Genomic DNA, 10,504 nt, shown 5'->3' with positions numbered 1-10,504 from the left:
TGACTTGTTAGCAAAGACAGAGATGTATGCTTATCCTGTTGATGAACCATGGTGGCATCAGCAGCCCCAGCCTTCTCTCGGGAACTTGCCATATTTGCAGAACCTTGCAGCTATATTTTTCATTATCTGGAATTACTTTTAAAACAGCACCAGCTATCTAATACTATACATTCTGGTGATAATCCTGTGCTCATTTGTTTTGGACTGGCCTAGCACTCGGAGGAGAAATCACAAATCCAGAAACAGTCTGGTGCAGTTTTTTTTTTGTGTCTAGCTTCAGTACTGACTCTTGGCAAGCCCTGTGGCAAGCCATTTAAACTCTCTACCTTTTGTTTTCCTCATTTACACAAGATTCAACATAGCTACATTAGTAAACATTGTATGGGAATGATCAATTATTAACACAGGTTGTATAATCCTATTTAGATAGTACAGAAATTACAGAAAATTGCAGGCATTCTGTTACTGAAATAACTGCTATCTGACCAAATAGTTATGATAAAATACCACAGTGGTGTAAAGAAGACATATTGTGAAATATTACATAGTTATATGGAAAAACAGAGGAAATACCACTGTCATAATTGAATAAATAAAAGCATAAATACAGAAATTGACCTTATGTAGGTTCCTAAAATCAACAGCATGTATTGGGGTGGGAAGGAGTGGGCATAACACTTAATGGGGTGGAAGAAGTTAGTTGGACTGGAGTGGGGAGGAGTGGTAATGTTGGTTTTGATTACATTCTATTTCTTGCAAGAAAGGGAATGATGGGAAAAAAGTTGAATTTTAGAGGTTAGTTGGGAGAAATAGAATAGGCCTCCTCTGGTAAAGGCTTTATGGGCACCTCTAGCACAGGGAACTTAATGGTCTCAGCTGCAGTGGAAGTACTTGAGGTCTGCAAGCACTTCAGTGTCCATCCAAAGCAGAGCCACGACACCCTTCTGTTACACGAGGCCACAGCAGAAGGGCAACTAAAAAAGCTAAAAATGTGTCAATTAATACAAAGTATGTGTGAACATATGCATGTAGTTTGCTAACGTGAAATATCAAAGAACGAAAGTTCTAAGCAGAAGATTAATTTAATCCTTATTTTTTTGCATTTCTTTTTTGATTTCAGTTTAAAAAGATCTTTTTTAGTTGTGTCTGCTTAAATGCTTGGCAGTTGTGGCCCTACAAAAGATCATCATGATCTTATTGAAATATGAAATTTCTGGAAATTATGTGAAAATCTACTCAGCTTCAACCATTCAGTCTTTCCTTCAGTATGGAAAGTTTTGCCATTTGTGAGATAGGTTTTGACTCACATAACAGACCCCTGCTCTTCCCTGTAGTGTTGATTGATCATCTACCTGCTTTACTTTGCAACTGTTTTTACTCACAGTGGTTATGATGGAGGGTGAGACCATATAATTTTTTAATATCAGTGGCAAAAGTCCTCCTGCAGCCCACCTGGGCTTTGGCTGAGAGGCAGCACTACTCAGGAGAAAGCAGTGTCCTACTTTCTGGATTTTGTCACTGTTGTTTAATGAGATAACAACATGCTTTATCATTTAGTCATGACATATGATGGGGTTAGGAGATCCAGAGAGATTTCTCAGAACTGCCAAATTTAATGCTGTTCTGTAAAGGATATTTCTTACCAGTGAGAAACCCTCCCATTTCTTGCTCCCTTCTCATCACCAAAAATGTATCTGTTTCTCTCTCTAGGTCAGCCTACTTCCTGGCAGGCTTGCAGCACTCCAGAAGAAGTAGGACGATTAAGGGGACAAAAAATCATGAAATAGGATGGTTTCAACAGTCTTCAACTCCCATCAGGAAGACCAGCAACACTGACTCCTGTGCCCCAAACTGTGCTTCCTTTCGTCTTATTTGGGACCTTTAGGGTTTCTGCTGCAATTATGGATGCAAGAAAGGTGGTCCTGCTGAGAGCACTAGGGCAGTCCTCAGGAGCTGTAGGGGAAGATGGGCATCTGTTCCATGGGTTGTGATCTGCAAGAACCAGGAGCAGGGGATAATCTCAGAGACTGGAATACAGGTGTTTTTGGCAGCCAGTGCAGTTAGTAGCAGAGAGGACAGAGGTGGATCTGTTTAAATTGGGGATTTTACGGTTGGGGGGCAGGGAGGAGGAGAAGATATCATCAGGAAGGGTAGAGAGCATATAGGAAAAAAAACAGGCAAAGGCATGCAGTCTGGCCTGGCTTGACTTCTCACAGAGGGCAAACAGCCATGAGGAGCTCAAAGGTGGGGAGAATGAGCGGCTGGAGGGACTGGTCCTGCCCATAGTGCTTACAGGCTTGGCATTGAGTCCCTCTAATATTTTACCCCCCCTCCCCCCCCCCCCCCCCCCCATCCAATATGTGGGCATCAAACTGCCAGAACAGACAGAACCTACCAAGTGAAACTGCCTTTTATGCTGGAGGCACAATCCAGGTGAAGATTGTTTTCTTCTCAGTATGTCTGCTGCGCTAGACTTAAACTTCCCTTGCCAAAGAGCAGACACCTGTCATTTCTTGAGTCTCTGTTATCTCTGGAGACCATAGAGAGAAACAGTGCAGCAGCTTGCTGGGGTGCTTGCTGTTCCCAGGATAAAACAGAGTGGAGGAGGCCTATTGATGCCCAGGAGAAACAACAGAAGCCAACTGCTGCACTGAGAAAGTGGCCATTTCCTGTGCCTGCTGCAGCCAGGGATGGTGGAGGAAAGGGACAGGAGAGCATGCTTGGGCTAGGCTGCTGAATCATTACTGCCCAGACTCCAGCCCCACTGTGTCTTGGTGTGCTGCCCCTGCTGCCTTTCAGCAGTTAGGAGTTGGGAAGAGAAATAAAGAAAGGAAAACAATGAATGATGTTGCATGAAATCTGATTTTCTGCCAAATTTTACGCTGCTATGGACTTTCTGTGCTTGGAGGGAGTTGATATGGGCTTGTCAGAAATTTCCTATCCCATAACTCTGACTTGATCACAGCTCAGCGACACTCAGAGAGGGCCTGTGTGAGCAGCTGGTAGGGCTGTGGCCTGCCTGCCCTTGCCTCCACAATGGGCTTTGTGTATGATGCTGAATGAATCCTCAGTTTCTGTCTCTCTAAGTGGAGCCCTCAGATATATCAAAGCAATTCCATGTGTTTCATTTTGGTATGTTAGTGCCACAGGTTGTGTGGCACAGGAGTCTCTTCTGGAGAATGATGTCAAGTCCAGGGGAGAGTGTATGGCAGAACACTCTGTCTTGGGGTGATTTTATGATAATACTGTATTCCCCTACCATCTGCTTTATGCCCAGAAATGGATCCCGCAGCTTTAAGCTGGGTCCAAGGAAAGGGCAGGGGGGTGGAAGCCAGGTGAATTCTTCAGTGCAGTTTGTGTTCAAGGACTCACACACACTCCCCCGCATCCTTGCCGCTGCAGAGCCGAGGGAGTTCATTCTTGCTTCTAGCCAGCTTGTGAGCTGAAGCAGGTTTTTCCCAGCATACGGACATACCGAAATCCTCCGGTAACTTCTTCTTCCTCTTCTGGAGCTGTTCTGCCTAGCTGTGATCTGAGAACCACATCATCAGACCCTGTGAACCAGCAGGGAGGCTGCAGGGATGCTGCATCCCAGCATCAGACCTCAGGAGGGGCCGAGCCAGCTACAGAGGGAACTCTAAATCCACCAGCTTTCTCTGCATCTAGGAGGTTTAATATTTTAACAGTTATTCATTTTATCCATGTGCCCTGCGGGCACTCTGCTTGTTAAATAAATAGTTTTTTTCACTTTCCTCCAAGAAATTCCTTTTGTATCAGTGGGGGAGGGAGTGCTGAAACCTGCCTTCTCTAGAGGTGATGTTAATTTCAGGACATCTCCTCTTAAACTTGTCTCAAACCCAGACACACACTTCTCAGCCAGGGCTTGCCAAGCTGCCATACAACTGCTTTAAACAGACGTCCATGAAATCTGGAGATTTAAGCTTTTCCCCAAAGCTTTACATCATTAGACCTTAAGTCTTGCTCAGCATTTGCTAATTAGATCTGTTTCTAATGTCTAACAGTGACAGAAGTGTTTGAGCTGTTCTTCAGCTGTTAACCGCAATAGTTAGGTATTTAAAGGGTGGAGGATCAATAGACAGCTCTATGCATTATCCTCACCACCAAACATTCCTGAGATACTGTTACAAACTTAAAATGAGTAGTATAAGACTAATAACCATGAAAATAAGGGAAAATTAAAGATTTGAATATTTGGTCCTTTTAACAGGTATTACTATGTAGGATTCTCAAGGGCCTAAGAAGAGTGGACAACAGTCTCTGTTGTTTCAATGGAATCAGGTGAAACAAAAGTCATATACACCATAGTACATGTCCAAAGATGGTGATATAATTATGAAAATGGAGTTTATTCTTGTCTGTTAGGTGACCAGCTGAAGCTCTTAAGTATGAGGATAGTACCCTATAATCATGGAAGCTCACTAGTAGGTGATGGTTTCCTTTCAAATACCTTTGGAGATCTCATCACATCAGAGATCTAAGGATTCAGCCTAAAAGCTCAATTCTCAGTTATACCATTCCTTCCATAAAATTATGGGGAAACTAAATGAGAGGAAAGAAATTTTTTAGGTGTGAGAATGGCTTATATCAGGCATAGCTGGAGAAAATATGGTAAAAAGTTTCAGGCACATCAGCATTTCTCCTAATGTCTTCTCCTGTGCTGTGATTGACAGTCTGTATAGTTGGGGGGGGGGAAACTACAAAACCCACAATACTTTACCTTTCTGAAAAACGTATTGCTATATAGGAGTATTGAGTTTGTGGATGGGAGTCCTACAGTCTACTCTTCAGAAGCATACATAGAAATGCATGAAGGAAGTGAAGGTCTATAGAAGCGTGCAAGGAAATTGCAGCAAGTGTGTAATCCTCCTAGCCTGGAGCTAGCACCTAGAAAAACAAGCAGTAAGACTGATAGGGCAGAGAAAATGACTTCTCAACTGTACCTTTGTTGCTCCATATATAGTGTTATAGGGAGAAATGAGTAGACATCAAAATTATTTTACTGAATATTTACATACTCATACTTGGATTTCACACAAGAGTTTATTAATATGCATATTTATAGAAACTGTGAATTTGAAGTGAATATTAAGAGGAAAAATGAAACCTTTAAATGCAATGATTTACTGTTATCCTGCTTCTGAGAACCACTGTGCTAGGGTGACATAAAGCAAGTAACTTGTGTTCTAGTTGAATGTGCCCAAGCTGACATATCAGATGGCAGTTCAAAATTGCCCATGTTGGGTTGGGAATAAAAATGGTGGCGAAATTCCTGTTTTTTGCAGTAACTGACAACAGAGAAAAATAGCAAAAGTGGGTATAAAATTATTTTTTAAAAATGCAACATTAATGAAAAAAAAGTGGGAGGGGGCAGGGGGAACCCCTTGTGTGTCACTTTTTCCTAATACTTTGAGAAGAACTACAGAAATAAAGAAGTCTCTCAGGGACAGATTTCATACAGAAGACATCTAAACTTGCTAAATATCTTAAGAACTGTGAAGTACTTGCTCCGCTTTATTCAGTCTTCTACTGTGTAAGAAGCAGGAGAATACTTAATTCTTCTACCAGGTTACTGCTTTGACAGAGTCATTCAGCGAGTAAAATCTTTCTTCTACTGGAGGAATATAGGGAGAGATGAAGTGAGATCTCTGGTCAGTACGTCAGGTTTTCCATCTGATTTGTTTCCAATACATGGGAAAAACATAGCATATTGCATGCTGCATCTATTACAGAACATAGACATGCATTTAAATCACAGTTTCCTTTCTTAAGATGCAATTGTGAATTCTTTTTGCATTCATAGTTAGAGGGCAGAGCTGATGCCAAAGCTTAGAGTAAAGTGGCATGTCCATTAAAGTAACCTAGACTGCTGAGAAGTTATTAATTATAATGGGGGGAATATGCCCATAGAAATAGTGTTTTTATTCCAGTTCAGTGTTGCTGGGACACAAGTCCTCGACCAATGTTGCTCAGATTGAGAAAGTTCAAGAAACAGGGTGGTACTGGGCTGGTGCTGAGGAAAACAAAGTCTTTCTTATGAAAGAAACAGGGAAATTCTCACAAATTTAAACTATCAGTTTGATGCTTTGTACCAGAATAAGTAGTAGTAGTATTGGCATCAGTTTTTTTCCTTAGCATGACTTTTACTGCAATGGCACATAGGCTGCAAAATATTTTAAAATATTAACTACTAGGCTTTTCATTTTGAATGAGACTAAACAAGGACTCAGAACTAAACAAGGACTTTGATAAAAGACAGCCCCTTAGTCGGTAGTTATGCTTGATTGAGATAGGCTCTGACAGCCAACGTAACAATAGACAGGCCATTCTTTAACATATTAACCCGTGTGACCTAATTTGCCATCCAAAAAATGCCAATAGAATCCTCAGCAACCCTTTTAACCATTCACTTCTCAATGACATTTGGTTTTCCTTTTGCAATGTCAATGCACTTGTGTTAGAATTTTAAAGATATTTAGCCTTTCTGCAGAACAGATGTAGACATTAGGCACTTGCTCAGCTTTAATTGAAAACCTCTCTCTTTAGCCACCAGTGCTCCCAGTGACATTTGCAAGCTCGAAGTTGAAGATCGTGGTTTAATAGAGTGTTAACCACCCCCACTACATCATTTAAACTTTTGCTGATTATCAGTAAATATAGTTGAAATTGTATGGAGGGGATGGGGGGTGGCAGGAGAGAGCAGGAGGGAAAGAAGAGAGGAAGCAGGAAAGGAAAAGCTGGAAAAGGTGCCTTATTTACTTCTGCAAAGAAGTCCTTATTTCTCTGTCATTTCAAAAAAGCTCAGAAGGGATAATTCACATGACACAACACAAAATACAGAGGGAAAAAAATCTCTGCCATTGAATTGGTTTCTAACTGGCATTACACTATCTGTTCATATTAACTGTATATATGTTCAGCATCTGTCTTTTTACTTTTTTCTCATTAAAAGCGAAGTCACAAAGTCTTCTGGAAGTTAACCCTAGTCTATTCTGGGCAAGAAGATTTAGATCGACATGTGTAAAGGAATGTTTAAATTCAGTTTACAGTAATCCCCATGTGGTAAACTATAGCCTCTAAGTAATTCTAGCAATGTGCTAATTTGCAAATGTTGTAACAACCCTTCCCATTATCATTTTTAGCAACCAGTGGAGTGCAAGTATGAATTGGTTTGTTGATTTTCTCTCTATTTTATTTTTCTTGTTTCCTGTTTTTGTCTTTCTCTACCTTCACGACATGCCTCCTGCCAGCGCAAGGCTCTTTGTGAGCAGGGCAGGATGCCTTCCATCCAAGTATGTGTCTTATTTCTTTATCACATAAATCAAATATACTGTGTGTCTGTTCCTTTGGACTGGAATAATATCACAATGAGGAGTTGTGGGATAAGAACCTGATGTTTGCTCAACATAGCTTAAAATCCTCTGTTGCTGAAAAACCCTGCTGTAAATTGTTGATGTAGCTGGGTTTTTGACTCTCAGAAACATGTCTTTCCTAGAATTTTGAGTGTATAGATCAGCATTCATTAGTCTATTGCAAGCACAAAGCATGACAAAACTTTCAGTAGCATTTGCTGCAGAGATAAACAGATGAAATGTTTTAAGAAGTGAAGAATAAATCAAAACATGCTAAGCAGCAGCTTATGTGTCCAGCCCTCAAAAAATCTCTAGAGACACTTGCCGTTTCATCATTTTTTTGAGAAGGGAGGTCTCACTTGCTGACTTTTTTCCTGGCTTAAATGTTTACTTTTTGGTTTTCTTTTTATAAACCAGAGGCTGAAATTGCTGACATGATTTCATGATTCAAATTACTTGGATTTTGAGAGAAATCACAAATATCTCTTCATTGGCAAGTAATTCACAGTGGCATCTTCAGCTGAAGACTTTAGGGATTTTTATGGTTAGCCTTTGACACATTTGAGTGTGTGTGGTGTACCTGGGCTGGCCTTATTCTTGCTAACTGGTGATGCTCAGCAGGAGCTGATCTGGCTCTTGTCATCTTTAGTGTGACTCTGCCTTCACACATCTGCTGGTTTAAAACTAGATTGGATGGTGGGCAGAACTCACTCTCTTTGTTGTGACTGCAATGCAGACGCATATTGTGTTTCTTCACCTAAAAGGACAGAAGACAAATGGGGATTTGCGATAATCTCCATTAAGAGGTTTATTCACCGTTAGTGTTAATGATAACTGGAGAAAAATAGCATGCCAGTGTGGTGTCATCTTACGCTGTCAGAGTACGTATCTTGTCACACATCTGGCCAACACAGCTGTGCTGTCAGAGCAGGATGGAGTTGGCCTTCATAGGGGTGCAGATGAAAATAGAAGGAAGCACCATCAGACATGGTGAAAGCTCTTGCCCAGTTGTGGCTGCAGGGTTGACAACCCATGTGTCCCTACCCAAGTTCTTCCCCTCTTTTGGAAGGTCTGTAACAACAGCCTATTGCAAGAAGCCTCTGGACTTCTTGGGCATTTCCAACCACAATCCCAACAAGTTCTTGTGCAGTTTGAGAGTTTCGTACAGTCTTTCCTGGGGAGGGAAAATCACAATGAATGCTCTAGTGAACAGAATGAGAGTGGGCTATGATATTAAATTTAAGACTGTGACAGGATTAGATGTAGTTCTGTAGCTCTGCCAGTCTCAGAAGACCCCAAATCTGCCATGACTAATTCACTGGTAAGCCTATCGCCATTTCTTTTCCTGCACCATTTTTTTAAAAATAGGTTGAGTTGGATTTTTATATGAAGAAAGTGAATTGGTTCAACCATGTGCTGAGTCAACTCCCCTTATAAGTTTATTTTGCAATTGAAGGCTCAGACGTATCATTATTTTACTTTTTAAGGTTTTATCACCACTGTTGCTGCCTGCATATCACAGCCACAATTAACAGCGGAGACATCAACAAAAAATGCAGCAGAGGAGGCATGTGGAGGGTATCTTTTCAGCTTTATACCGGCTAGCGCTTGTATTTCGATGCCTTAGAAAGCCTCGAGCAGCCTTGAGAGGTAGCAAGGGCGATCTAGCACTTTAGTAGCTCTAAAATCGGTACCTGAATCAGCTGCAGAGCAAATACCATCAACAGAAGCAAAGAGGGAGAAATATAGCTCCCTGCTCGCTCAATTCCCTGCAGTTAGAAGCCTTCAAATGAGACAGACGACCAGAGATGTTTACAGGAAAGTTGCTGAGCTGAGAGAGAGCGTTTGCCTCCCCTCGACCATCTTTTATTCGGAGAAGGGGAAAGGGGATGATTGGGGGCAGACCCGGGGTGAGCGGCCAATCAGACACTGCTGAAGAGTCTGAGTTACATTTGGCTTTGCCCGCGCTTGGAACAAAGGGACTCGGAGCACATGTCTTTGGGAGGGGGGAGGGGAAGCTCAAAACAGGCAGCAACAGAGGCAGGAGCACAAGGGTTGTCTCAGTCCTTCAGGGGAAATACCCTGAGGAGAATGGTCCCTCAGGACACATTAAGTACTTCCCTGAGGATCAATGGAATGAGGAACATTGCTGTGCAGCTGTAAGTCTATAAAAGTAGACTGAAGCTTGAGTGGTGCTTTTTGGAAAGCAGCAGGACAAGGATGCACTGAGATGCACTGACCTAATTTTTGCGCAAAATTACCATTGGAATAATAGTACATTCCAATAGTACTGTTGTCAGTGGTCATTGACATTCAGCCAGGGGAGTAAACCGCTCTCCATTCACGATTTTAGATCCTGTAAGAAACAAGTGGAAGCATTCTTGCTGCCCTGGTGGCTTGTAAAAAACACCAGGGCTCAATGTCAGCTGTATCTCATGGTGAATCTACTTCTGCTGTCCATGCTCAGGAGGCACAGACCTCCTTCAGGAGCAGGCCCAAAGAGCTACTGCAGCTCTGTGGAGTGGGTGTGTCCTGTGAGGTGGGCTAGACCTCTCAGACCTGGCAAGAGGGTGGCTATAACTTGCAGGAGAGGGAGGAATTTCTGATAGTCTCCCCATGATGAGTCTGTGGGCCCTAACATGACACAAGGGATACTGCTGCTGCCAGAATAGCAAACAACAGGTTTTGGTTGAAACAATTTGATTTATAGCAACATGAAGGGCAGGAGCACAGGAGCTGCTCCTTGTAGTGGGTAGCAAGATGCTTTTTTGCCTCTTTTCACTTTGGGAAAAGTGAGCTATGCTCTTCCCCTTTGCCAGTGGGAGCTGATAGGCGGCTGAGCTTCGAGGACACCAAATAGCAGAGAGGTACAAAGTATCCCATGATTTCTCCACAGAAGATGACAGTGTGGCTTCCCAGCACTGAACAACAGGCATCTCATTGACTTCTAATCCCACTGACTGTGCCTATGGGGAAATATGGGATGGATTTTTTCCACATACTTGGGGAACTTCTATACCTGTGGAGGGAAATTTAACCCTTATGGAACACTAGTGTTCTGCTGCAACATCTCCGAATAAATAGCTATCTTTATTTCCTTCCTTTTTGTCCCTAGCTCTGAATTTTTAAATCTT

Source organism: Corvus hawaiiensis, chromosome 1 (genome assembly GCF_020740725.1).
Source record: "Corvus hawaiiensis isolate bCorHaw1 chromosome 1, bCorHaw1.pri.cur, whole genome shotgun sequence".
Classification (NCBI taxonomy): Eukaryota; Metazoa; Chordata; class Aves; order Passeriformes; family Corvidae; genus Corvus; species Corvus hawaiiensis.
This window is presented reverse-complemented; position numbering follows the sequence as displayed.